The following is a 23631-nucleotide window of genomic DNA, read 5'->3' as shown; positions in this document are numbered from 1 at the left end:
TAATACGACTATTAAAACAGCGATAACGTGATAAAGCAGGCGTTTGCCATTCATAGTATATAAGGGATAATAAAATTATACTATTTGTGAATTACGACGTTTCATTAATAACGCTTAAAAAATAAGGAACTTCATGAAATGTATGTACTAATATTAGTTAGATATAGGCTGACGAAAAAAGTATTTATTATATTTTTTACATATTTCCATGTATTTTTATTGTCAAACTAGCTTTTGCCCGCGACTTCGTCCCCGTGGGTAGAAGATATAAGTTACCATTTAGACCTGCCCTGTTTTTTTCACATTTTCCATTGTATCTTCGCTCCTATTTGTCGCAGCGTGATGGTTTATAGCCTAAAGCCTTCCTCGATGAATGGTCTATTCAACACAAAAAGAATTCTTCAATTTGGACCAGTAGTTCCTGAGATTAGCGCGTTCAAACAAACAAACTCTTCAGCTTTATATATTAGTATATATTATATATTAGTATATATGTATAGATAAAAAAGTTACTCATCATTCCAATAGTATTGCAGATAAATGATCAAAATATTCCTTTTTGCAAGGAGGCCTATGCCTAATATTTGGATATATATAATCTGGTTGTATTATACTGCAAATAAGGTCACCAAGTTTTTGTCTGAGAAAAAGTAAACAAACGGGTCTCTTAAAATAAAAATAAAAACGTATACGTGTGTTTTATCTTCAAAACCTACGTCAGCATTCATTTCTAGGAGCTATCCCACACAATGAATTCCGAGACTCGTATTTTTCACAAGACACTTTCGCAGCTGAAAATGGAAAGAAGGTGGCCTATTTTTACCAAGCGGTACAAGAGGTTTTAGTAAAGCTGCGATATATTTTAGGTTTTAAAAGTGATTTAGCACTTATCACAGGAATTTAACTCGGATTATGTTTGGGATGGTTCCAAGTTTTGGCATCGCTATACTAGCCTATCATGACAGATGAATTCAAAAAAACAATTAAGTAATAACAAAATACCGACCGTGACCTTTTGGTCACGTACAGTCTCTTTCCCGCATTTATATTTCAGTTTTTTTAAAGTAGATCGACATTATTACTGCTACCTTTTTCTATATTCTACAAAACCAAAATAAGTTGCATTTGATTCCCAAATGGGAATCATGCCGATCATTTCAACATGTAAAAAGACAATACTGTCACAAACATCACCCCACTAAACTTCACACATAAGCCTAACATTGCAATCACCCATAAGTCACAAAGGACCGAGCTACCAAAATTCAATTTCGCAGTTCCAGGAAAGACACCGGCGGAATTCTGAAATTCAGAAATTCTCAACAATACATCGTTTGGTATGCGACACGACTCGACACGAGGTAACTTCAAAAATTGCTTCTGAAATCTCATAACGTCCCGCCGTTTTGTCCCTTGTCACGGACATTGTTCAAAAACCCCGAGAACTATGTAGTGAAACGAGAATTTACATTATAACTTTGTCGTTCTACAAACAAGTGGGTTCTAGTCTCTTACTGCGATTGCGGTTTGTTTCGGAAAGGTTTGCTTGATACATTTAAATAAACGTTTCGGTTTAATTACAGCTTGGTTTATAAATTCGTTTACCTGCTTTTGTTCAAGGTTTTGTGCGTAATTTCGTTTTATTGGATTTAGGTTAAGTAATTAATGAATTTTGTAATTCTTGCTTAGTATAAAATCAATTGCCGCCGTATATTTACATTCGATACTACAGACGTCTACAGTTAGTCCCGTCTGTCTCTTTATTTCTATTATCCACATTATCGAGACGGTGATTTTTTTTCTGAGTGACATTAAATTTTATGTTGATGTATTTCTCTTAATCTTAACGAAATTCTATTTTATTTTGAAAAAAAAAATACGAAACCGTACGTAGTGTCGCTAGTTGAACACAGGCACTTGACAGGTTTTAATAATCAATTGACACTTAGTGGAAGGTCCCTTCACCTTCAAGGTTCCCTCCTTAACTTTGTGCCCCGAATCGTTTATCATACCTGACCCACTAATGGTAGTGTCGTTAAAATATTTGCGATAAAATATTCTCCTTTAATTCTGACAACAGTAATTTGTCTCGTCTACTTATTATCAAGACTTCTCAAATATCGCACCTAAAAAATGTAGTGTCGTGGTTTTTTTCGGCTAAACTCTTCGATAGCGTTATATCTGAAATTATCTTATCTTAATTGTAAGTTTAAAAACATGTTACTACTTTCCTAATTATTGTGTTTGCATTACATCTGCTTATTAATAAAAGAGTTCTTTACTACATCGTTATTGCGATATATGTACGTATATGAGTATGATAATTTTTGAGATGATAATTTTATTAATATTAATCTATACAATAAAATTATATTGCCCTCGTTCAAAGTGTCGATGCAAAGAGCATTTACGATTATTAAACTATTACAGATAACGCGAAAGTCGTGTGTTCCTGTCAAATGCTATTTAAAGGTGAAAGTTTACACGCAATAAAATATGAGATATAAAATAAAAGTATGATTCTTAGAACATTTTCTCCTTATATAACTTTTACTAGATTTATGGAGGCACGGAATAAGAACAACCATTAAAATTATTAAAAGTAAAAAGCAATTTTGTTAATGGCCGAACAACTTTTCGAATTTAGAATGAAGTTAAATAAATAAAATCCATTTGGGAAATTGGTTGGCTTGTTTGCCGTCAATTGTTTTTTTCATCACGCAATAGACACATGAGCAATTAGCAGAAGAATAAAAGAATATAAAACCTATTTTTACTCAGAATACTGGTCACTTACAATCTCTACTTCTTTTATAGCTCTACAGATTAAAGTCAAAGGCTTCCAAAATTTATTTTCGTAATATTTTTTAAAATGAAATTTACCGCTGTTCTCAAAGCTCTACAATCCTACACAGGCGAAGATCTGTCAATACGAGACGTTTATTGGTAGAGTGTCGAACGGGTCGAAGAAATATCCTCTTCGCTTCAAAGACATAAAGTTCCTCGGAATTTTTATTAAAAAGCGACCCTTTGAAACGAGCTTGTTGAAATATTATGAGAGCTTACGATCACCTTGGAGTTACGCTCCTTTATGGATGTTTTATACCTTATGGCCTAAATGGTACAGATAAAAGGGAATTTTGTAGATTATAATCAAAACGAATCGAAATGTTTACGTTCTCTGAGTAGCGGTGTTGAATTTTCTTTTAAAAAATGGGGATTTTCAGTAAACAGTTGCATTGATTCAATAATAAATGCACAGCAAGATTTGACACCTTACAAATTTTTGACTGTGCTAATCTCTGGTTTACCTCGATCATTATTTTGTTGCCCAGCAGCAACAAAAATACATCATCAGTGGCAATTTCGTTCCTTTCAATATATCAGCATCTCTAATAATAAATTACTCAAAACTTCTAGAAAATCAAACATAAACCCTTACACCAAAGTTGGCACTCTTCCAAAAACTCTACCATCCGACGTCACAAACGAAAAACACATAACCCATAAAAATCAAAGATTATTTTCCAGTAAGTACTCCATAAAAATATCAGTGGAGAAAACTGGGCTGGGTCGACCAGTCAGCTACTGTCGTTAATGTGGGCCACCCGAGTTAATAAGCCTCGAAGTTTTAAATAGAAGCGCTCCGGTAAAAAGCTGACAGTCTAGTGGATGACAAGATGTATATACGACTGAATGAGGCTTGCTGGCCGGTGAAAAAATAATCGAACTTGTGATTTTCCTTCTATTTTCCATCGGCTTAAAATGTAACTAGTACTGTTTTTTCTATTTTCAATCAACCTAAAAAAGGTAGAGGTTCGAAATTCGTTTGTATTTTTTTTTTGTTACGTCCGTCAGAACTTCAGATCGGATGTATCGATTATGTTGATTCTCTTCTTTATTTAAAGGGAAATAGCAGTCATTTTTCTCAGAAAAAAATCATCAAATTTTTCTGAGTAGTTTTTATTGAAGTCGGTTGTATGGTTTTGTACGAAAATTAGCCTTTATTTGTTGTCAGAAAAAATATAATCTTAATACTAAGATAAATTAAAAATATGCATAGTTTAGTTTTCAGTTTTACTTGAATTTTTTCAAAGCTATGTATATTGTTTCTTTTTTGTATGATTGATAGAAACTATTTATTGTTTTCATTATTATACTGTAGGCTCAAATCCCCACATAAGACTAGGTAAAAGTAACATGCATTTTTCATCAAAAAACTATTTTACTTGATACATCGATAGCTCATCCAGCATCTATAATTCCCCGTACATTTCATCTAGGTAGAACAAGAAGTGTTGACAGGCGTGCGAACTAATCTCGATGCTGCAGTACATTGTGAGAACTCGATGTAAACTGATGCTAATCATGTTTTTTGTTCCTATCATGTTCTCGTTAGAATATTCTGCAATAATATGACGTTTATCGAGTAGATGTAGAATAATTCTATGACAGTTTATGTGGTTTTAGAATTGGAAATGGACATGTTTTTGTCAACTTCAACTTTAAAATATTTTTTCAGGATAAGGTAATGGTACCTTTTCGAATAATTGGTTGTAATGTAAAGCATGACTATCCTGAATATTAAATTGAGAATTGCTTATAATTTAGGTAACTACCTAATTATTTGCTGTACAAAAGTTGCTGTCACAAAAACAGATGTTATAAGAAAGCTTCAGTTTCAAATAATTTTTGGAAACACCTTGATTTTTGATGGCTGTGTAAGAAAGAAAGAAAGAAAGAAAATATATTTATTTGTGCTAAAAAAGTGACGCATACACACAAAAACAAATAAATTAAAATAGAAAATAAAAGGGGGAAAATATGCGTCATATTAACACAAAACGGCCGATGCTCAGCATAATGCTGAGACCCTACACAAGTCAGAGCCCCAGCGCTGATTTTCAGCACCAGCCGATGCTGACGTATAACGGCTATAGCCGGCTAACGGTGACATCACTAATTAATAAAAATAAGAAAAAGCTGGAATATAGTTATATACACACTAATTATAAAATTAGAATGTTTGTAGTGTAAAAAAATAAAAAAAATAAATAAAAAATAAATAAACAGTGGTGACATTCTAAATCCAAAATATTTACTAAATTATCAATTTTTTTTCTTTTTTTTATCTGTACCACTTATCTGTCATAACATGAGTTGTCATGCCAAATTTAATTTATGGTCTGGTGATCAAATGAGTAAGATGGCGGCGCTTGTTATTATGAATTATTGTGTAATGTGGATTAGCGATTATTATACCATAAAAAAGCTTTGATAGTGTATGTGTTTATGTGGTGCGTTATTGGGTGGATTTGTTTTAAGTGGATATATGTATAAGGCAGTGTGGGATCGATGTAGGACCGAACAAGTGCATATGTTGGTGACTGTAAATAAAGTGGTAAGTTTAGAGTTATAAATTAAATCCTAAGGCATAATACACAATCTGATATTCAATGAATTAAATATATAAACATAAAACGCTTAAATTCAATTAAAACTACACCCTAACAAATTCAAATATTGGTACTGACAATAACAATAACAATTTCATAATAATATTCAATTAGTGCAAGGAAGTATTACATACAAGGAAGTATTACATTAAATTTTATATTCAATTTAAAGAAGTAAATAAATAATAGTAAATAGCAGTTGCAGAACGATGTGGCAACAGAGGAAGAGTCATGATACAGACAGCAGCAGTTCCAATGCCCAGCAGAGAGATTGAGAACAACCAGCGCCACGGGAGATCTCCAAACCATTACCAGTATGCCATGACCCAGAGGTAGATAACAAACAGCATTGTTAAAGATGATGTGTAATTTGCTGTGATAGTAGTATGTTTTTAAGTCGACATTTGAATGATTGTTTTGTTTTCAGGCATCGCAATGGTGGTGGGAGATCATTCCAACAGCGCGTGGCTGCGAACTTAAAACACCCTCTGAATGCTGTAGTTCTGTGCATTGGTACCAGCAACGGGCACACCATGGAGCGAAGACCATGCTTTGAGTTAACATCTTTCCAGGTTAATTTTTTAAAAAGATATTCTGGGTTTTGTAACCGAACTGTGCCAAACAGCAAATTGGCTAAATGAAGCTTCCTTCTGGCGGCCATCTTGAGTAATTTAAGTTCATTAATATATGGAGTAACATGACTTCTACGAGGAATATTAACGCAAAACCGAACACAGGCATTTTGAATACGTTGGATGACACGCTCCGTTTTTGATAGAAGGCATGGTCCATACACTGTATCGCAGTAGTTTAATTTGGATAGAATAAGACCATCAACAAGCTGTTTGCGCAATGGGACTGTCAGATATTTCCGTATTCTATATAAGACCTTCAACCTATAAAAACAATTCTGGAGAACATTGGTAACATGGTCCTCAAATCGTAGCTCTGGATCCATGACTAACCCCAGATTGCATGTTTGCTCCACTCTCTCAATTTTCTCTCCCATGATTACTATTTCAATATTGGCTGCCACTATTGCTCGTACTTGTTTCCTAGAACCCAGAACCATAAATTTGGATTTAAGGGGGTTAAGAACCAAAGAGTTCGCCTCTGACCATTCAACCACCCTGTACAGATCGTCATTAATTTTTTGCACCGCCGAAGATGCTTCATCAGCCTTGAGCGATAGGTACAGTTGAATATCGTCGGCGTACATATGGTAACGACAGTTAAAAAATGATTTAGTGATGTCCGCACTATATAAGATGAACAACAGGGGCCCGAGAATCGATCCCTGAGGCACGCCCCTAGACACATGGAGAGGGGGGGATGCCAAGGTTGACCCGTTATCCCTGTGCAGCTCTACAAGTTGTGATCGACCAGAAAGATAGCTTTTAAACCACTCCACAGTGTCACTATCAAAGCCATAAAAAGATAACTTAGACAGCAGAAGAGTGGTATTAATTGCATCAAAAGCGCGGGAAAAGTCTAGCAAAACCAGAATTGTACCCTCCCCTCTATCGCGTGCCTCTAGTATATTACCCACCACGTCGGCCAGAGCCGTCGCAGTACCCCTACCCTGTCTGAACCCCGATTGCAAGTCAGGAAGAATGTTATTGGCCTCAAGATATTCGACAACCTGAGAGTAGACTACTCGCTCCAAGATCTTAGATAGGCAGGGCAGAATACTGATTGGTCTTAGATCCTTAGTATTAACTGGGTTATTGGTTTTAGGTATAGGCCGCACGATAGCACAACGCCAGAGTTCAGGGAAAGTATGCGTGCTTATGGACCGGTTAATAATGTCTGTGATCACTTGCAAAGTGGTTGGTAGAGTGAGGCATAACATTTCGAGGCTAATGCCATCGATACCCTGTGCATTCGATTTTAGACTTTTAATTATTTTGAGGACTGCTTCGGCCTTGGTCGCTGTGAGTGTAAAGGAAGTGTCACTAAACCTGTGTGATTGAAAATAAGACAGCTGTGAGTCGCTGTGTTGACAATTACCCGGCACATCTAGAAACGCTGCATTGATTTCGTCAGGTTTGTCAAAATGTCCTGGTAGCAATCTTTGTTTGTGGTCTGGCAACACATCTGTTTTTAAATTGCGCCATAGAAGCTTTGGGTCCTTGATGTTGTCATTAATGCTCTTAGCAAAGTATGCTTTCTTCTCACTAGCCAATGCCGTAATTGCTTGATGTTTTAAATCAAGGTAATATTTTTTATGTTCTGGCAATTTCGATTTGTGAAACCTATCCCTAGCCTCGTCTCTTAGTTTAGAAATAAGCCTGATATTGTCAGTTATCCACGGAGTGGGACGGGTTTTAAAAGTCTTCGTTTTGATGGGAGCGTGGAGGTCAAACAGATGGATCATTGCAGAGTTAAATGTTTGCACCATGGCGTTGACATCCATCATGTCACTAATACGCGACCAAGGAATGGAATTTAGATCCCTATGAAAGTAGTCTTCTAGTATATCTCGAAGCGGACGAAAAACTACATGAATTGGTTTAGGCTTCGGTTTTTTAAAAACTGTCTCACAAGTAATGAACGCGTGATGGCTGAGCTCCCTAATGCAATTCACTTGGACGTTTCGAATCGCTGCATCAGTGCAGACTAAGTCAATAAGCGAGCTACTGTTACCTACGAAGTGTGTGGGTGTTTGGACTAGTTGTGTTAAATTAAGGTACCTAAAAAAATCCACAAGCTCGTTTGTTTTCTTGCTGTTGCCATCTAACATATTAACATTAAAATCCCCCATAAGTATTAAATTATCATAGGGAGCCAACCCAGCAATGCTAGAAGTTAATCCCTCCAGGAAAGACCCCAAGTCCAACCAGGGCGGACGATAGGCAGTGCCAATAAGTATTTTATTCCTGTTCACGTTGAGAGATAACCAGAGCTGTTCTACATTGGGTTGTACAGGATGTGCTCTGACACGCGCTTTAATTCCATCCTTAATATAAAATGCGACCCCCCCGCCACGCCCCCCACGCACAGATGTAGGTCGCGGAATATGCTTGAGCTTGTACCCAGGCACACTAGGCGCGCGGTCCTCTTCACCCTTACGCAACCAAGTCTCGTTGATGGCCATTAAGTCCACTGAGTAATTGGCCATTGCTATCAAAAACTCATCCTGGTTAGTTCCTAGAGAGCCTGCATTCAGTAGACCTAACTTAACACATTTACTTGGAGTCATTTGTGCTGTATATAGTATAGTAAATATTTGTGGAGTATGTATATTGTCATATGCCGTGTATATAATTGATTGTGTAAATGTACTGTGAATATAATATAATAGAGTAGTAATAATTGGCTTATTTGTATATAGTAAAGTAAATATTTGTGTAGTATGTGTAATGTTTTATGCCGTGTATATAATTGCTTGTGTAAAAATGTACTGTGATTGTAATATAGTAAAGTAGTGATAGTTGGCTTGTTTGTATATATTTTTTGTGCAATATCAAGGAAGGAAAAAGTTATGATGGAAAGTTTATACAGTGTATTATTATGTAGAAGTAGTAAGCAAAATAGTGTCAGTTGAGTGTTACCAGACGCCCTAAACAAACTGTTGTCAGAACGCATATTTTCCGATTTAGCAACACAAAATGCAGACTTAAAAAATAACAAATATAAAAGTAATGAGATATCACATTGTTTCATTAATAGGTCCGAATATCCTCGAAATGTCCTCGTCAGTGCGGATTCTCTGCGTGGTATCACCTGGACTCTTCCTAGCAAGGATGCGGCCCCGCTTGGTCCACACAAATCTCCAGCTGAAGAGGCTAGCTGCATCTCGCGCCTTCCGAAACAACCTGCGATTTGTTTTGGTGAGGCGCTCATTTAGGAAGAAGCGCTGGGGCGGACCGGGCAAATCCAAGTCGGCCGTCGTCGCTCCACGGCGCACGCGCGCGCTCGCCAGCAGCTGGTCGCGCAGGTCGCGGCGCGCCAGGCGCACAACAATGGGGCGCGGCCGAGCTTCTGTTGGACCCGCAGAGTTGGTAGCGTTGAGCTGCTTCCCGCCGACCCGTTCCGCGCTAACAATATCGCGTTCATCCAAACTCACCCCCAACTTGAGTCCTATGATCGCGGCGATGTGTGTTGGGTTGTCAGCCGCTGCCTCCGGTATGTTGGATATCTCGAGATCATTCGCTAAAAGCTCCTGGTCCCTGTCATTTAACTCCCGCCGTAACTCATCCACGATCCCGTCGGACGATGAGCCACCCGAAGAAGCCTTCTGCTCTAACGCGCTGATTCTGGCTTCTAGGCCATCAATGCGCGCGTTACAGTTGCGCATAGAGGTTTTTATCTCCATCATTTCAACCTCCATATCCTTGCGAAACTCCTGGATTTCCGCACGCATCGCCCTCAGTTCTTCGAAGAGAAGGCTCATGTTGGAGCCAGCAATTAGGGACATCTCCCGTGCCGTGATGTCGTCGACAGAAACCTTATCTAATGGCATAGAAGGAGTAGGAGATGGCGATTGCTGCTCGTTGAAAATAGGAGCAAGATCGGAGCGGCTAGACGTGGTGTTGGGCGTGCTAGTCTCCTCACTGGTTTGCCCTACAGGGCTTACAGTAAGTGGACTTCCCGCAGCACCTCTTACAGGGGTTTCAGCCCTGTTGTCCCTGGCTAGGTGTTTTTTGCATTCTGGGCAGCGCCAGCTTGCGGTAACAACTGCTTTGGGAGCAACGCCCACGCAAACTCGGTGATATTGCGCATGGCATTTACCGCACTTAGCGCTCTCTAGCGTCGATGTAAAGCGACCGCAACCTCCACACTTGACACCTGGCATAATGGTAAGCAGAGGTAAAAATTGTAGTAAAAATTTATGTGTTTCGGCGTTGGGTCGCTAGATGGCGCGGCTGACTCGATATCAGACTTTGACAGATAACGTCGAGAATATCACTCCGCTGTCACCAATGTGTCATAAGTCAATGTGGGCCTGTCAACTGATGATTGCGAGAATATCAGTAGGAGCACAAACAAGCGTTAATAGTTCATTCACTTTATGAAAAATTGAGGGTAACCAGTAATTACGCTGAGTCACTGAGAGTACTATTTTGTTTAATTGTATTACTTAGACACTGTTATTGTTAATATATTCAATGTAAGTCACTGTATTTCTCACTACGAACACAATAAAATATTTTTTCCGGCAGATACTGGTGTTTACGAATTATTTATAACTAAAAGTACAACAATAGATCTTCACCGATATAGGCGTCAAACGTCTAGCGTCTAACTAGTGACTCTGACTACTAGTGAGTATTATTATTCATTTCATCAACTAAGTCTATCGCGGAACACTGCTGGTCTAAGACCTTCCTCAAGCTTCGCCACAATACCAAGTCCTCCACCTTTAGCCTAATCATTATGCAGTACTGCATACATTTTATTTATACAAACATTCCAATGGAAAACACCTATTTTATTTTGGGCACACAACAAATTCGTAGAATTCAGTTCGGTTAAGCGGTTTACGTCAAAAATCCATTTCCAGTTGCGGTCATTTCCATTATAAAAGCCACTAGAACATGTCACGTTTAATCTATTCGTTAAGTATTTAACGGATATTTATTCCATGCATTTTATTTGTTTATAATTGAGTTCTGGATTAAATAACGAGAATGTTGTGATAAAGTTTGGATTATGCAATTTTGATTAAAGGATTTATTAGCCTTTGTGTCAGCAATTAAATAAGGGATTACTAATAAAACAAAAGTTAAAAAGGGATTTAAGCAATTTTAAGATATTTCTTAAAATAAACAATTTTGGTTATGATATTGAATCAATGTTTACAAAAAAAAATTAAGACATCTGATTTGTAATTAAGCTCATAGTGAACGACATCGGGTCTTTTCTTCTCGTATTGTTTGATACGACGTGTCAAACAGCCTGCGGCAACCGTCCGCAGGCCTCATCATAGATAATTCTCAGGTGTGCTGATTTTCTTCAACGTTTAGCAAGTGATAAGGTCGGGATTCCTACGTAATCGTAACATTTGAATTAATAATAGTCCGACGACCATACTACCAGACTGTCAGTTCTCAATAAACAGGTCTATGTAAACATTGCATATGCTTTTACTTCATCATCCACCGAAACGGTGAAAGCAAGAAATCAATAATACTCCACAATACAGATCCACTCAACGACAAAATTACAAAAATGAAATCAGAAAACTATCAATTACTGGCATATCATTATAACATTATAGAAGACATTAACAAGTGAAATCCCTAATGAAAGTACCATTAGAAAATGTTGAAAATAGGAAGCGTATCAGACGTTTACACACAAATTAGATGTCATACATATACCGTTAGCATGCTAAATTGACCATACTTATACTCAATTACGGCAGAGCGATACTGCTAGCTAAGCGATGGGAAAAAATATTTCCGTAAGCGTTTAAGGTAATGCCGTGGTATAATTCTTTATTATTTTAATTTATACCATAATTGTGCCTCAAATTATAGTTTATGTAATTTTGTGCTTATCTGGCCCAATTTTTGCGCAAACATTTAGCGATAAGATAAGTTTAAACCATGTACGAGCACACCAAGGACAGGTGAAAGAATACAGAGTTAAAGAGGTCGCGTTGTGGCCGAAATCGGTTAAGGATTATTTCTATTCTATTATTACACTGTTTTTAAACATTATAACATATAACATATGAACTGATATCTTGAGCCTATACGCAGATGACAGTTTTGAAGTTTTTAGTGCGGATCAAATCGATAAGTCACCAGTCGTTTCAACGCATTTGAGAGATTTGAACTCTGCTAGCGCTTCAACAGAGGAAGAGTTATCAGTCTAGAAGGGATTGTTGTATTTGATAAAAACCAAACCGCTATAAGCGCAAAAAGTCTAGTGTTATTATTTGAGTCATATTTCCTATATTTACATCCTCAATTTTTATACTTATTTATTTTTATTCGTTAAATATACAATTACTCCATAAAATAGGTTTATCGGTTACACATGTTTATCAGGATCGTTCGACTAGTTTCAGAGTCAACCGAAGTCCTTAAATCATGAGCCGTCAAGGCAGCGGGGTCGCGAGTCAAACTACTCGTGTTCGACTCGCGTCGCTGCCAGCCACAAGCTTAGGAGTCTTCGTCAATCTGATAGAAATCATATACTTTTGCTGCTAACCTTGCCTTGAGAATCACTCAGTGTACCCAGAAGTACAATTTCTACGGAACATTGCAGTGTAATTAAATTAAATGAACCTAAACTCGTTTACCCGTTCCGCGTAGCTTTCTAAGGCGAAATTTATTTTTATATGATAGTTTAAACTGAGTTATATGCCTAATCAATGTGCTTGTATTTCCCTATGTGGCTTAATGATAGGAAACATGCATTAGTTTAAGTGACCGCGTATAATTATATCGAAAATGTTTTGTATGTGGAGATTTAATACGTTTTTTAGTATGTACCAGTCGTACCTGCCCATTTATTGAAACTTTTTCTACTGTATTCTTTTTGGGATAAATAATATAATTATTCATTAATGATTTGGTAGTTGCAAATCTATTTTAAAGACCTTTTTGTTTAAATAGACTTAACTTCACACCCGTTGTATTTTAATGAACAAATATTGTTGAGTTCCAAACAACACTTACAGCTTTTATTGTAAATTGTATAAACACTGTTTATGGTAAGAATGAGCGCATGTCAGCAGTTCCACGCGCAAGTTTGAACCCGAGACCTCCTGTCAGTCAAACACCTTAACCGATGAGCTATTGCCGCCTAATTGGGTTGTTGGGGTCAAGTGATCACACTGTGTAAATATTATTGTGAAAAGCCGGCTGCAAATGTTGTGCCAACATTGGCAAATGCCGGTTAAGGCAGAAAGTAATACTATGCGGCATTGTTACGAGCATTAGTTGTAAGTACCTTAATTGCATTGCATTGCAGATTTTCATAAGACAAGATGAACAAGATCCAAGTATTTTTTTCAACTTGAATTTTTCCTTGATATTATATAAGCAGAAATATACCTAAAACTAAATTCAGTTTTTTTTTTATCTCGTCTTCTTCATAACTTTCTTGGCAATCAACACAAGCATTGGCTAATTACTTTGGACCAAATATAGCACACACCAACAAATATTGGTCACCAATCCTTGTGTTTGTAGACAGACATCCATTACCTTAATATCTTTGCACCCTACATACACGCGATGTTTGTGGGTCAGACATATTTTACGAGCTTTCTGACGTACAATGTAAGGTTTTGTTTTAAAAAGATATGTTATGGTCCGTGTTGCCAGTTTGTCCAACAAAAGAGGTTTTTACCGTCGTTTCGGGACGTTGATAAATGAAACCTCGCTACTGTTGTTTTCAAGTGCTGTGCTGAAAAAAGATATTAATTATTTGCGTTTTTTTATAAAAATGCTTGCAATATAAATTGCGTTATTTTCATGTTGCTTTCACTGTCACTGTCATATTTGGACAAATAAAAACATGTCATGAGTGAGAATCAGAGTCTATGATTGTAAATTATTTTACTATTGAAACTGCAAATAAATTAAAAGTCAAAACTGAAACTAACTATTTTAGTTTCTATATATAATTTGTCACCTTTTAAAAAACAAAACAACAACGAAAGTACCAGCTGAATAGAAACGTCGAAGCCATTTTGAAACTTCCATGCAGTTGGTGAATTTAAATTTAGAATGCTGATATTTGAATAGATAAATATTCTAGTTTATACGGTCGCTTTATTGATAGAATGGTAACATGCAGGAGCGAGCATCCATCTTTGAATGTAAATACTCTGGGATATTTATTTTCCAAGCTCTGCTATAATAATGTATGGATAGTACGGTAAACGTTGTATTGTAAATACATATGCGTTAGATGATGTTGTCAAATTCAAATAAATTCTTTAAGAGGAACCATCTATCGCCATTCGCAATATTGATGACGGCATGTGGAAAATTAATGTCAAATACCTAGAGTAAATAAATATAATATAGGCTTGCTTCTAAGGATCATCTCAGGTTTATAGTTAGCTTCTTAGACACGTTTGTCTACAGTTTAACAATAGAAATGTTCGTAAACGTATGAAGCAGAGAAATCGTTAGCAATAAGCAGCAGTTAAACCTCTGCTCTCAATTCTCTCCTATTAACCTCTTGAAACTAATCATTATTATCCTCAAAACTACCCAACATGGCTTACCTGGTACTACACATATCGCAACAAAAATTGCCTAGTCACGAGCGACCTAAGGGCACACAACACCACTTTCTTCAAATTCGTTATAATGTTTTGACAAGTAAATTTGCCGGCGTACTTAACCGAGCTTTCTCGTTTGATTGACAGCTATGTATCAATGGCTCACAACTGTCACTTTCGCTTGACGTACAGACATACAGATGTACTGATGTTATTGATAGGGTTGGCAAGGTTTGGTTTTAGAAATTAGCTTCGGTGTAAATAAAAGTTCATGAGAAAGGATCAATTTTTAATTCTGAAACTAAGCATCAAATTAAAATAAAGACAGTGTATGAAAATAAATATAGTGTTAGACTGTTCAAATTAACGATACATATTGGATTCAACTGAAATAACATGTTAGTCTTCTTGTTTTTTTCTAGTGATCATCAAACCTTCGTGCATATGTAGAAACTTATCACGTTACGATACAATAATCTTATTCCAAAGTCCAATAATCTATTTGCAAAACAGTTGACAACCCTAATTATTGACAGCTCATATCGAGTCGGTAACAAGGGAGTATTGAATAGCGTCAATATTAAATTAATTTGCGATTATTGACGCTCTGTTGTGATTGGTGATTATTTAATTTGTTTCTTTGAAGTCTTAACTGCTATTGGCTGGAGAGAATGGAAAAGTAAATCGCTTGTCAGAACATCATGTCTCGTGATTTGAGAATGTCGATTTTGAATATCGAATGTTCATTGGATTTGGCTGTGTATTGATTACTTCTAACAAAAAAAAAGTACTAGAATATGATACCCAAAGTTTGGAGAATTTCATTTAAGATAGTTTAAATTGGAATTATCTAGATTTAATGAGTTTTACTTTTACTTGGGTTGATTGTTAGTTAATCGCATTGAAAAATAGTTTCTTGTCTTTTTCATATGAATTATATTTACCTCAAGAAATCGGTTTATTTCTTTAGGGTTTCATGAAAAGGGGTTGATGTGACAGACTGTCAACAATGTCTTGTCTGACCTTTACACTATATAATATCAATCTGATATTTTTGGAATTATTTAAAACCTTCAAACTATTCACTCAGTCACTTCAGTCTATTTCTATAGACTGTGACATCTGTCACAGTCTATAGAAATATGTATATGGTTTTCGAGCCAGTGTCTTGGTGTTTCAAGCATATATTCTTCAGTTACTAATAATTAATGTGCTATGCTGCTGCAGAGCTTAATAATCAGTATACCAAGTAGATATGTTGAGTGGCCACTCTACACTAAGTACATTTTACTCTATGTGAAATATGTTACTTGACCTAGCATCCACCACGCACGATTTTCCAACTAAATTGAAAGGAACAAGATTATTTAATGATACACCGACACACAGCCTTTAACCGGATAATAATAGACTATTATTCAATTTGCCTATTGCTATGAGTTATTTAGAAAATTGCATTCAATTGTTTTCACTTTTTCTTTTGTAATTGTAGTATTTGGCAAAGATCAATGTATGTATTTTTTATGTAGGTACATGTATGACGAATTATGAAATTAATTATATTTTTTGCAAACTCGGTGGATTTCTGCAGTTGTAAATTTATCAAGAATAACGTCTAAAAATATCGTTTCAGTTTATGAAAAGGAACCTCATTGTAATGTTTTTAATACTTCTGTTGACTATTCTTAATTATTGACCGCACAACAGTAGATCTTTAACTAAATAAACTACATAAAGCATTCCACAGTAGCTCAACAAGATAAAAAAGAGTCGAAGGGCTAAATAATTGAATAAGGACACAAACGAAAACGAAAATAACACGAAAAAGGGGGAGATAAGGGCTCAAGTAAATTGATTGTGAAGGGCGAAGGATTTGCTAGATAGGTACTATGTGTCATAGGGTAGGTAGTATAAATGAAAAGAGTAGACTATAGGGATACAGGGAATTTTAAGTATTGGAGTAATTCTATTAATACAAGTCTAAATAGGTAGTTTGAAGATGCGATGACGTCTAAACTGAAATCACAGAGTCAATGATTGAGTAGAACTAAAATAAATGTTAATCATTCCAGTTCTAGATTTCCTTGTCATGGAAGTAGTAACTTCTGCAAAAGACTTAATTAGCTTTCGGTGAAATAAAGTAACTATAAAAAAAAACACAATAAGAAGATAGTCGATATTTTCCGAATAATCTTTTTACCCATCACACATGATCGACAGAATCGTAATAAATACCTTCTAAAGAAAACTTCTTCCATGTTGATGCCGTTGCGCCCTTGTTTCATTCTATTCTGTCCTATCACTCGTCTTACTATCACTAACTCCTACATATTCTAAAAAAAACGAAAACCGAAAATAAAATACTAAGGGTAGAGACTCCCTCTGATGTAGACCAAGTCCCAAACCAAATGTAATTTTCCTTACCAGCATTTTATTCTTAAGGTCTACAAAAGGTCCCTTTGATAGTTATCGTCGATACCAAGGATGGAAATCGTAAAGAGCGGGAAAAATGTTCCCGATCCAATACACGCGAAAAACTGTCGACATTATCCAAATTTATACGAATTGGGAACCCCTGAACGCGTGTTTAGTGTTAACATACGTCTTTAGGTGGAATTATATTGATGGTAAACAAACTGGTTTGTTTAAAGGCATTATAATGAAAAATTTACTGCGAAATACAAAAAAAGTTGTACAGAAAAAGTTCGGTTGCCACTGCAAGCTTCTCCAATTAAGGATCTAAATATAATGTCATTCAATATTAGGTAAAAAGATTTATATGTACCAATAAGCAATCCTTTCATTTTTACTCCCATCCCTAAAAAATCTTACCTAGTAACTGCCAACGCAATTTTAATTAAGTCGAAGAGAATTTTCTTCTAAAACATATAAACTCAACATTTCCATTTCTACACTTATTAATCAAACATATTGGCCTTCTTCCAATCACCTCGTTACGAAAACAAAAACTCGCATTTCCAATTCGCTTTTCACTACACAGCAAATAAGAACACAAATATGTGTATAGCCCCTGAAACTCTGACCCTTCTCGAAGAATGTAAACAGAGCTCAAATGGCACGAGTGACCCACATAGAGTACACCATTTACACTTTTTTCCTACGCTAGTAGGTTAACACCATGTTGATGTGAAACAATTTGTTATTTTCATCTGGTGACAGGAAAATTTAAGAGATTTTCTTTTATTTTGCATTTACTCATCATCACGTCTGGGCAGAAAACGGGGTGAGAAACGACATATATAAAATGAACATAGAACTTCCTTTCTATATCTTGGCATTCATACTCCCAAGCGACTTTTGTATCTGAAAAGGATACATAAGGTTTCTCGTGTTACATATCGCAAAACCCTGTCTCATGAAACAAGATATAACTCTCAAAAATTCAAAAATCACATTACAGACGTGAGAAACAAATTCATCCCATCACCTAATAGGGATGACGACTAGTTATAAATAATAAATCTTTTTAATCCGTCAGATAAATAATTAAAAATTATGATATTGATTATTATTATATATTTTATAATAATTATTAATTTATATATACTGCTTAGAAGTTTAAGACTGGGCCTGTGGCGTAAAGACTTCGCAAAATTCATACCAAAAATGGCGTCACGCGTGACTACCAACCACCGTAATTTGATCAATTTGCGTTTGCGGAAGAAGAAAAAATACGTATCTATAACTATTCATTATAAAAAGGGAATGGACATTTAAAAAAATCATCGTCCCTACTAGAAAAAAATACGAGATCTAGATAGGTCATTTGAGAACCATTTGTGGTATAATTCCTGGCTCACAAGTACGTGTTACCGGTTGTCGTGATGAGTGAAAACGCAACTAGTATATACTCGTTGGAAATCGTGTAAAGAATTATTGTTCAATGCGCGGTGGACGCTACTTTTCCAAGATCTACCGGTATGCGGTTGTGAGCTGCGAATACTTGTGTTTGTCTGATTGTGATGTCTCTTTTAAGCGGGTTCTTGTCTCGTTTTTATTTATTGTTATGGTCGATAATGTGGTGTTCGGCTTTTATATATCTTTTACCTTTATTATTTTTATTATTCCACTGTATGTGAATAACGTAATTTCTTTCTTTACAAACAATGACTCCCACCGTAAAAAAAAAAAACAATCCTTTTGTCACGGGGGTTTCAAATTATTCAAGTTATACAAAGAAACTCAGACTCGGAACAAGCATATGTGGATCACAGAAATGCTTGTCCTGAGCGGGGACCAAACCCGGGGCTCCTCGTGCTCAGTGGTCTTGGCAACTCGGCTGTTATATTTACACATTTTCGATGGCTATACCAAATTTGTTTTATGGTATAAAAACATTAATTTACAGTTGTCGTGCACGTCCTAATCAGGATTATTGTAACTTTGAAACATCGTTTCTCTAACTTCCGTCCGAAATTCTAATTTCCTGAAATCGAAAAAACGACCAAAAATTCTGATCAAAAAACTTTTCAAGTGATTCGAATTTAAAATTCCAGTCACAGATGACATCGAGATCTGTTCAAAAATTTCGTAACAAATTTCATTTTCTGTTTGGTTCCCTGAAAACTGGTATCAAAGACATTTTCTTTGTACCACGGCTTCGGTTAAGCAAAAGTTTTTAGTAAAAGGGTCTTTCCCGTTGAACTTTTTAACAACCTCTCGTAACTTTCCTCGTTCGAAACAATTATTAGACACTACTTCTGAACTGTGACTGTTTTCTTATCTTTTAGTTTTAATTGATCTAATAAAACTTGAACATCCAATACCAAGTTGTAGAGAACTTTTCTTATTTTACTAGCGACCTCGAGCGTCGAGAGACTAAAACAAATGCTATCTTGCTTTTTACGTCTTTAATTTGCAGTAGTTAGTTTAACTTTTTTCATCTTTATCAGAGTCCATTAAGACACCGTTTCTATTTGGCATTATCAAGCTAATTGATTGATTGCTATCTATAACTTAATAAGAGTTGTGACTATAATATGAAATTATGAGGTTAAGGGTCAACATTTCAATTTTCATTGACAACATTTCATTCTTAAAATTATTTAATAAAAAGCACTCCGTAAGGTATGCATATAGCATAAGGTATGGAAAACCAGCAAGTAATACTAATCATTATTTAAATTGGGTTAGGAACCCACCACGAAACACTATAATTAATTCTCTTAATGAAAAACCCTTGATTGAATGCTGGTTTCCTAGCAAACATGAAACACATTTAACCGAGAACGCAGTTTTACTACCACACTCTAATGAGACTCATAAAGATTACATTTCCTTTACACAGTTACCGATGAATCACGCACATTCATTTAACTTATGAGCGTTATAAATTTCTAGTATCGCTTCCAATATTTCATCTTTTACCCCGCCCAAGCTCTGTAAGGTGGGACGCACCGGCTACCAATCAAAGCACTAAACTGGATGCTAAAACAACCGTAAAATGTATGTATGTAGAGCTAAATTAGTGGTTCATGCGGAATTTCATTTGATCTTTGTAATTGCTACATGAATTTTCTAGTCGACGAGTCGAGGTTACAGTTCTTATAAATCAAGGCGCTTTCATACTACCTAGTGTTTAGATGTGTCTGTGTAAGAGAGAATGGTATACCGCTAGTTGTTTTTGAAATTACATAATAATTTAAGATATTGCGGCTTTATGATCTGATGTTTATTTGTCTCGATGGACAAATCTCTGTTGAGGATAAAGCTATTAAAAAAATTAATATAGTATCTATTTTATTTTATTTTGTGGAGTATTTGACAAAATCAGAACAATATAAATACATCCACAATAAAGTCCGAACTGTGTATATAAGAAGTTATTTTTGCTATCATCATCATCTTCATCCCATATTCGTCCACAGCTGGACATAGACCTCTCCAATCGCACGCCATAGACATCTATTTTCACCATACAGTTTAGCAAATAGTGCATTAAGTTTTGATCTCCGAATACCGTCACTGACTGGAAATTGAGGAAATACGATTTAACAGTATCGAGCCAAAAATATTCAGCGCATATCGAAATATTTGCAAATCCATTTTGGAGATGATCGAATGCAGAAATGCAAACCGTAAACCGAGAGCGAAAATGAATATCACGAATTCACAATTTAATGGCAAACGGAAGATTCAAGATGTGAAAAATGTAAGTAATGATAAAAATTGTTACAATAAAGAATGGTCAGTAATGTTAGACATTTCGCTAATCAAGTTTTTATCAGATAATCAGAGAAAGCAAATTTTAAGAACAATAAAATTGCAACTCCTTTCTTTCATATCAGTTCATCTTAGAGTGAAAGACTGTGAGATGACAAATATTTTATCTATATATTATTGAATACCTAAGAGCATCTGCTTCCGATGGTAAAAGTCATTTAAAATTTTTACGATATGTGGACGCTGGTCTGGTTGAGATTGGATGGATACTTATATTAAAAGCAGTTATTCTATTACATCCAGGAAAACTAAAAATTGATTTATCGCAAACTTCCATTGCGTCATAAAGTAAGATAAATTGTGTAAGCGTGACACCGAACGACACGACATAGAGCGCTGTCTCTCTCCCACATCAGCCAAGTCACCACTTTCTGTATCAAATCGTACCGCCGGCATTAAACTAAGTATTTAATTTAGAAGCTGTTATCGGTTTATACTACAAGATGGCATTAACAGTCAGATCCTCATAAAAACTTGAATAAGGAAGCAGAACTTATAAAGTGCCAATACGTAGAATTACGTTGGTTATCGTAAGGAGAGCATGGAATTTATGTGCGATGTTCTGGGACCAATAAAACGCAACACGGTGGCCCGTTTCTCTCAGGCTGTCTTTTCGTTGACATATCTTATACGAGCACAGTTTTATGCCCGACATTAACAGGGTATAACATTAAGCGTGTTTCCCGAAGGACATGTATCTTGGTAGAGACGGTAGGCAGCTTCGGATAACGGTTTTCCTGGAGTTTAATTTATTTTTTATTTGTTTTCCTTTTTTTACCTATCTCTTAACCACTGAGTGACGTACCGTGGGTTAGATTCCTGAGTAAGACAATAATTTTAGTGCTATTTAAAAAAAAAGAAACGACTCTGGATTTTTTTTATAATAGCTATCGTGAGACTGATTCATTATTAAATGATGTAGCGGTTTACTAACGCATATTTATCGGGGGTGCCCGACTAGTTTCGGACCCAACCTTAATCATGAGCAGACGCGGCGGGATCGCAAACCGAACTGGTCGACAGTTCGACGTGAGTAAACCGTTTTTACTTAGAATTACTCTGGATTATGTAATTAATCCTTGTGTCTTAATAGTTATAAACATTTCATAGGGGTAAGTATTGTAAGTAATCAAGGGAAAAATTAAAGGAGCTCTTCTCAGCCCCACAGTGGCGCATTGTACAAAGGACCAAAAACTCCGATTACCTTCTAGTAGCAATACATCTTAAAATTAATCTATCACATTTAATGTTTGTCTTGAATATGTTCCTCGACGATGTCAATTTCTAACTTAAATTTGATAATAGAGATGAGCGCGTCATAAATATATAGGTGCTATAAATAACACTGTTTCTAACAAGAAATGACCATAAAATCGCCACGTTTAACGTGATAAACTTCACCATGTCAAGATTCGCATAAATTGGCACTTACTCTTGAGATTGTGCAGTAGATTAAAATCTTTCAACACCACTGCTCTGGGGTTCTACCACCATGTCTTAAAGTAAAAAGTAAGGCAGGTGTGGAAAAGAGACGGTGCTCTACATCATGTAGTGTTGTCTCCCTTCTACAACTGCCTTACTCCAGAGTATTGTGATATGAACACTGGCTACCAAATACCTATAGTCGGTACGTTCGTTGCTTATAATATTAATTAATGTGTGTAGCCATTAAACCCAGCTTTTCTAATAAAACAAATACCTTAATTAGATACTAAAGTTTGATGGTCTAGTAAAATATTTTTATGACCTAATTAACGATAGCTGTGTGAGTTTATACGCTAGAGAATGCTTGGCGTCGAATATTGGTCGTGTTCTGACTGCAGACGATTTAGCTTAAGATTTGCTGGGTCTTGGTCACAAATACAAAAACTAATACTTTTATTTATAAAAAACTTTTGTGTAGCAATCTTTTTTGTAGCTTAATAAGATTTGAAACAAGGAAACCCACCTATACTGATCAACAAATTAAATGGACCACCCTTTTTCCATGGAGTTCCAATTCTTTCAATTTTCTAAAAAAAAAACCTTACGACTCTACAAGTTATGCCTCCAGTAAGAAAGGCAGATAAAATATTCATGCTACAAAGATACGTACTGAATTCCGTTAAATTAAAGTCATAATAAGAAATTTTAAATTTAATACTAATTTAAATAATTTTCTGATGGATTAAAAAAAAGTGTTTTCCAATTTACTTCGTGCGGACATCGAATCAACGACCCCTAACGTAGAAAGCTGAGCAACCACTGCCAACACCAACCCACTATTTATCATTCCGTGACAGTTACTATGAAGATAATTTCTAAGATAGGGTTAGTAGTTCTAGTCTAGTGAACTCTCGTGAAATTTTATGACAGCGCTGGCAACACTGGGGAGCTAAACTATAATGTTGCCAGGGTAATGAACCTTATTTGATGTTGACACTGTTTTAGGATTTATACTGTAAAGTAAAACCATGATGCTATATTCTTAGTAACTTTTTTTTATTATCTTTGTATATAATTTTGTTAGCCTATGTTTGAAAACCACTTATTTGCCACGTATTGCGCTCCCTTATAAGAACCATAGGGAAATAGCAATGTTACCGGAGTTTAAAAATGTATTTTTTGCCCAGAGGGTAAAAACGCAACCCTATTAGGTATTGACATTTAATAGCTAGACAGTAGCAATTATCACAAGTGATGTATTAACATATTTCTGTAGACGCGTTATATAAAAAAATACTCTTACTTTCCATGACA

The 23631-nt window shown here is 35.8% G+C and overlaps 1 protein-coding gene across 1 annotated transcript in view; it reads right to left on the bottom strand.

The window, feature by feature from the left end:
* The window catches only part of LOC113505414 (serine proteinase stubble), a 145314-nt gene that overhangs the window by 53780 nt on the left and 67903 nt on the right, over nt 1-23631 (bottom strand). The window lies entirely within an intron of this gene.

The sequence above is a fragment of the Trichoplusia ni genome, chromosome 25, assembly GCF_003590095.1.
Source record: "Trichoplusia ni isolate ovarian cell line Hi5 chromosome 25, tn1, whole genome shotgun sequence".
NCBI classification, from domain to species: domain Eukaryota; kingdom Metazoa; phylum Arthropoda; class Insecta; order Lepidoptera; family Noctuidae; genus Trichoplusia; species Trichoplusia ni.
The sequence above is the reverse complement of the archived record's forward strand: the minus strand, read 5'-3'. Positions and strand labels throughout refer to the sequence as shown.